The sequence below is a fragment of the Beta vulgaris genome, chromosome 6 (genome assembly GCF_026745355.1).
Source record: "Beta vulgaris subsp. vulgaris cultivar EL10 chromosome 6, EL10.2, whole genome shotgun sequence".
NCBI classification, from domain to species: domain Eukaryota; kingdom Viridiplantae; phylum Streptophyta; class Magnoliopsida; order Caryophyllales; family Amaranthaceae; genus Beta; species Beta vulgaris.
The window spans coordinates 31,569,523-31,576,322 of record NC_079207.1 but is presented as its reverse complement, the minus strand read 5'-3'; positions in this window follow the sequence as shown (position 1 = coordinate 31,576,322).

Here is a 6,800-nt window from a genome sequence, read left to right as displayed (position 1 = left end):
TGATGGCGTTGTAGGTTGTCGGGACGTCGACGACCAGAAACTCCCCCATCATATCCCTGGAATGGGTTACCTCACCTAGCTTTACCGGCAGCTTGATGGTTGCTTCCGAGACGACATATGCCCCAGCAAATTTGATTACCGGGTATGAGACCGGCTTCAGACATGATGCCTCGAGGCCCATCTTTTCAAACGTCTCCTTGTATAATATGTTGGCGGAACTTCTGCCATCCACTAGTATGCGATGGACCATCGTTGTGGAGATCTGCAGAGATACTCCAAGGGATCATCGTGGGGGTAGATGATTCCTTTTGCGTCCTATGGTGTAAACGCTACGGACGACATGATTGGGGGTCCCGGCCACTGTCCGGTGTTATGATAGTTCACTTGGTGCCTAACCTCCTTAAGCTAGCTTTGGCACCATGTATGCTTCCCCCACATGTCGGCCCTCCTGAGATGACATGGATCTTAGTGATCCGTTCCTTCACCGACTTCCTGTTGCCGTTTTTATCCTCTCTTGACAGGGATTTTCGATAAACTCTTGCTTGGTACTTGGTGAAGTAACCTCTTCGTACCAAATCCTCTATCCCGTCCTTTAAGTCCTTACTGTCATCTATAACGTGACCTTAATCCTCGTGGAACTCGCACCATTTCAATTTATCCCGACCCTTATAGTACATCTTCTTGGGCCTTTGCCACTTGTCGTCCTTCTTGTGGAGTTCATATATCTCTGCCCGAGACATTGTCAGAGGGGTGAAACTCCTATATAGGTCAGCTCGTCCTTCCTTGCCCTTTTTTACAGAAATGTTATACTCTCTCATGCCGCAATTTTCCCTTTCGATACTTGTCTTCTCTGCAATCATTCTCTTTTTCCATCCCGTCTCCTGCAGGCCTTTTAGCAGCTGCTGCCTTGTCGAACTCCTCTCCCCAGATGAAGTCATTCGCCTTTCCTAAGACTTTTGTTAGGCTAGTCAGCTTTTTGCGGCCTATGTAGCTTCTGAAGGTAGTCTCTTCTTTAAGACCTGTCATCAGGGCCAAGACTGCTACCGGCTTCCTCCTGCATTCTGGGGCTGGTGACGGCTTCCGCATTGAATCGCCCTACATAGTCCCTAAAGCTTTCAGAGTCCCCTTGCTTGATGGACATCAGCTCGCTTGTAGTTTTTCCCCTGGCCTTGTTACTTACAAATGGGTAACAAACATGGATGTGAGCTGGCGGAAGTCGAAGACAGTTGCCGGTGGTATACTCTTGAACCACGTTTGGCCAAGCCCAATTAGCGTAGAAGGCAGCATCTTACAACATACCGAGTCGGTATCAGTGTATAGTAGCATGTATCCCTCATAAGCCGATATGTGGTCCTTAGGATCAGTCTTTCCGTCGGAGCGCATCTTTCTCACTGGGTTGTGGGCTCTACTCAGAGGACGCTTGGCAGTTTGACAGGTCGGTGATGTCTGGCTAGCCAAGGCCTGAAAGACCTCTGCAACACTCCTAAGATATTCTGGAGTGAACATGTGCTGGAGCATCTCGAAGATATTCGGTTGAGGGGATCAGCAACTTTCTTCCCCTTATTAGTTGGCACTTTCGGCAATCCTGCGGCCGGCACTGGGGTTGAGAAACCTGGTGGTGCCCTCCCTATGGGGATGTTGTTTTGATCATTTTTCGGCATCCCAAAATATTGATTAGGCTCTATGATAGTGACTTTGCTGGTAAAACTCTAGCTTAGACTCAAAAGTATAGTTCACCCTTCCTTCTAGCGCCAATTGTTCTGGTATGGAATAAATGGTAGGGTGTGGACCGATATGTCCTTCATATATAAGCCAGTTTGGTTTCCTGGAAAAGAGAACACGTAGCTAACCTCAGGGTTTGATCCGAGGAGCGCCCCTCTGATGCCTAAGTCAGTATTGGGTAAACCAGAAGCTCTCAAGTGAAGTATGATTGTATTTGTGAACGTACCTTATGACTCAGATCAACGGGGTATTTATAGGAGCCGGCAAGTGTCATTGCTCAAGTAGGACTCTGCTCCTATTGGTTGGACGTTGGTATATCCTTTTGGAATATACTTTTATCCTCTATTGATACTTATCTTTAGGCTCGTAAGCGCATTTGGATAAAAACTAGATGAAGCCTAGGCCCATGGATAATCTCCCAGGGAGGAATACCGTTAAGATATCCTTGTAATGCCCCGACCACTGATTCACAATTTAAGACAACCTAATTAGCAGCGGAATACTTACTTAGTCGAGGCATTACCGCCGCCCCTTCAATTAGGAAATATTAAGGAATATAATAGCGATAACTTAAACATCTTATTTATATTAAAACAGATCACGTTAATGTTACTTAATATAACAGTAATAACTTATGTTAAAGTATGTGATCTTACATTCTAGATAAGTTAACCTTACAAGTTATTATTACTAGATGACTAAATAAGGTGGTAATCCTTGCCACTACGCAGTACCATTGTCCCCAACAGTACCTAAAACATAAATACAAAATGTTATGAGCCGAGGCTCAGTAACAATCTACCCTAGCAGCGTAAATCCATTTCAATTCATTTTATTTGCAAACAGAAGGATAGAATAATTTAAACATTTACAAAAGAAATATTCATTCAAATTCACTTTAATATTTCATGATTCCATTTTATCAGTTTTAACTCTGATGGTTATACATCACCCAGTGCTGGGACATCTCCTAGTATGTGTATGCACCACTGTGCAAGAGTCGTGGCCCCGGGCATTACCCTACACATCAAACAGTAGTGATCCACTAAACATTAGTGGGCCAGTGCCCTAGTAAATAGTACGATACGTGCACGACCTTCAGTTAGTCAGTAGGTACAACCAACCAGTTCTTTCACTTTACTTTATCATGCTACGTTTCTTTTACTTTAACATTGATCAATGTACTTAAGTAACTCAATAACTGAGTAACTTCCATCAATATCGCATAAGCAATATCATTTTCAGTGACCAGTATGCTTCTGTAACTCGGTATCTTTCAGTATTTTAAAATCATATAAATCTTAGGATACGTAATTAAAACATGTAATAATAATCCCGCAACTCAGTAACACATGTTCATAATTCATCATCTCAGTAGCAAATTATAAAACACATTTCAAAGGAATTGCGGGTACTAGTAGTAGTTGTTACATCAATTGCAATATGATAATCCTCTTCTATTTCCGTACGAGTATTTTATAAGTTAGTAATTAAATTGAAAACATTAGTGTTAGTGCTCTTTAAGAACGATTCTTATTTTATAAGTTATGTACTTATAACTTATTTAACGTTCTCGTGACTAATTGGTTATATATATATATATATATATATATATATATATATATATATATATATATATTCTTGACATAATTGTTCATAGGAATGTTTTATATACTTGTTCATAAACATAATTTGGAATGAAATTAGAAGTATTATTTATCCTTTAGTCATATTACTATATTATAAGCTTATAAAGCTTATAAATTAATAGTTGCATTCATAAGAGTGAGTTACTTATTAAAATTATAAGTGACTATATAAGGAAAGTACCTACTACAAACATTCCTTGCGTAATTACCCATATATAATTATCATTAACCTAATGACCACTAATATATTATGATACTTATGAACTAAATACAAAGTTATTTTACAAACTAAAGTGTTCCTAGTATTCAATTATAAAATTCAAATTATAAGAACTAGAAGGTAATTAGTTTAATGCAACATTTTTAACTAATCTTTAACATAATTATCAACCCAACTAGTTAAAGATTTAATCTAAACCAAGTAATTTAATTAAATCCAACAAAATAGTCCATTTAAGCCCAATATAACAAAGCAACTCAATTAAGTTAGATGACTTAATTTAAAAAATCAGTTTCTAGCCCTAACAATTATGTTTAACTTAATAATAAATTAAACTAACATGGTTTAACAAAGTAATTCTCAATCAGCTTCAATTCAACTCCATTAGCCTTACATTTATTAAATAACTTAACTAACACTAAAAGAAATCAATTCTGAGTCCCAAATAATAAACATGCAACCGTTGAATTGGTTTAACTAAACAAACTTGGGCCTAATCTAACTAGTTTACAATAGTGAACTTGGGCTAAATTTAAAGTTAGACTTCAGAATTTTAAGGTGGAAAACTGATTTATAAATGGGTAGGTTTCCTTTACCTGTGCTACTAGACCAGGGACGAACAAGGCGGGAAATGAGTTCCGGCAAGCTCAAGATGAGGTGCAGGCAGCGGAAGCAGGCGACGACACGGGAGTTCGGCGGCGTTCGTCGGCGTAACACGCAAGTCCAAGCCGCGACAGCAGCAGCGAGCAACGAACGAAAACAAAGGAGTGAGCGAAGAAAAGAGGAGAGATAGTAGCGAAGGGCTGCGAGTACGGCGTGGGCCGCCGGCAAGCGAATGTCGTAATTTCATCGTCAGTGGGTGGTGCGTAAAAGGTGGTGCGCACGGTGGTTGTGGCTCGATGGTGCCGAGAAGAGGAAGAGGGATAATAAATTTTGTGATTTTTATGGTTTAAATTTCTGATTTCTAAGCTGAGTTCCTCTAGGTATTTACAGACAAGTTTCTGGGAACAAACATTGAGGTGGTAGATGATGAATGGTGGTTCATCAGAGGGGTGATAGTGTAGGGAACAAGAAGGGAGTACGGGGGAGGTGGTCGGTTGACCATGGTTTTCTTAGGGGATTTCCTCCTATTTTCTTTCTTGTTTTCTTTGGAGCTTTCAAGCTCAAATTCTGATTTGGGTTTCTTTTACTTGTTTGGGCTCAAAAACAGGGCATTGGGCCATCATAATTTTGTTATTAACATTTAGTCTTACACCCAAGTTTCTTGCAAGATTGACTACAAGACTTTAGTAATTTAATTTATGAACTTCATCATCCCTAAATTATTAAACAAAATAACTTAGAAATTGACTTAGTGATTTTTATTTGCTAAAATTGGTTCACTTTTAGTTTAATAATTAAGATTAGTTATTATTTAAATAATATTAAAACTTGAGGATATTACATCCTTCCCTTCTTATAAAAAGTTTTGTCCTCGAAACTGGAGCTCAGTTAGAACCTAGATATATCATTGATAACATATACATTCATTTAAAAATTTAATCCATCTAATATATGAGTAATAAGCACTGTCATAAATCGTTTCATTAAATAATCATTCAGATCAGGCAGTATCATATAACTTTCAATTAAAGCATTCATTACATAATGCTCATATCATCCTAATAAAAAAGGTGGGGGGTATTTCACTCTCATTTGTTCTTCTAATTCCCAACTAGCCTCAGAGGTCAAGTGGTTAGCCTATAGAACTTTCACCATTTGGATCACCTTATTTCTCAGTTGTTTTTCCCTACAATCAAGTATTTCAATTGGTTTCTCCTTATAAGTCAAGTCATTTCGTAGCTGTAAAGGCTCGTGTCTAATTATATGGCTCGGATCTGGGACATATTTGCGCAACATCTACACATGGAATACATTATGGACCTTGTCCAGGTCAGTCGGTAATGCTAACCGATACACTACCTCATTAACCCATTCTAAGATCTCATATGGTCCAATATACCTTGGACTTAGCTTCCCTGACTAGCCAAATCTCATGATTCCTTTCGTAGGTGATATTTTCAAAAATACGTGATCTCCTACCACAAACTCCAATGGTCTTCTCCGTTGATCTGCACCACTCTTTTGTCCAGTTTGAGCTGCTTTCATTCTTGATTGTATCAATCAGAACTTATCTGCGGTTTCCTGAATTAATTCTGGGCCTATAACACGCGCTTCATCAATATCGCTCCAGCACAAAGGTGTGCGACATTTTCTTCCATAAAGTGCTTCATAGGGAGCCATCCCAATGGTGGCATGATAACTGTTATTGTACGAAAACTCTAAGCATATCCTCTACAACCTGATTTGTCCTTTTTGTCTGTCCGTCTATTGTCGGATGAAAAGCAATAGTAAAGTTAAGCCTTGTTCCCAGAGCTTTCTGTAACTCTTTCTAGAATTTTGCTTGAAATCTTGAATCACGATCGAAAACAATCGAGCTAGGCGCTCCATGTAAGCGTACTATCATGTTCATATATAATTTAGCCAATCAATCCAAACTCCATTACTCTTCACTGCTAGGAAATGTCGACTTTGCCAACCGATCCACAGTAACCCAAATGGCATTCATTCCCTTGCTGGTTGACATAGGCAAACCCAAGATGAAATCCATCGATATGGAATCCCATTCCAACTCTGCAAATCCAAAGGTTGTAACAAACCAGCTGGCCTCTGGTGTTCTTTTAATCCTCTGCATGTAAGCATTTAGCCAAAAGTCTGCTACTTCTTTTCATATTGCTCCACCATACACCTGCCTTAAATCCTTGTACAACTTATTTCCTCCAGGGTGAATCGAATATGGTACGTTGTGAGACTCAGTCAAAATTCTTTTCTTCAAATTTTCATCATTTGGAACACATAATCTTCCTTGATACCTCAAAGTTCCATCCTCCTGGATCATAAAACCAGGTGATTTCCCATGCTTCACATCATCCTTTATCCGTTCTAATTGTGAATCCTTTCCCTGAGCTCCCTTTATTTCTTTAATTAAGCATGGCCTTACCTCCATTGCATTCAAACAAACACCCTTTTTTCTTCTGAATGAAATCTACTTCCATCCTCATCAAATCATCATGAATGGCTCGAGGATAGACAGGATTGTTTTCAGGTGAGATTTACGACTCAGGGCATCAGCAACTACATTAGCTTTTCCAGGATGGTATTGAATATCA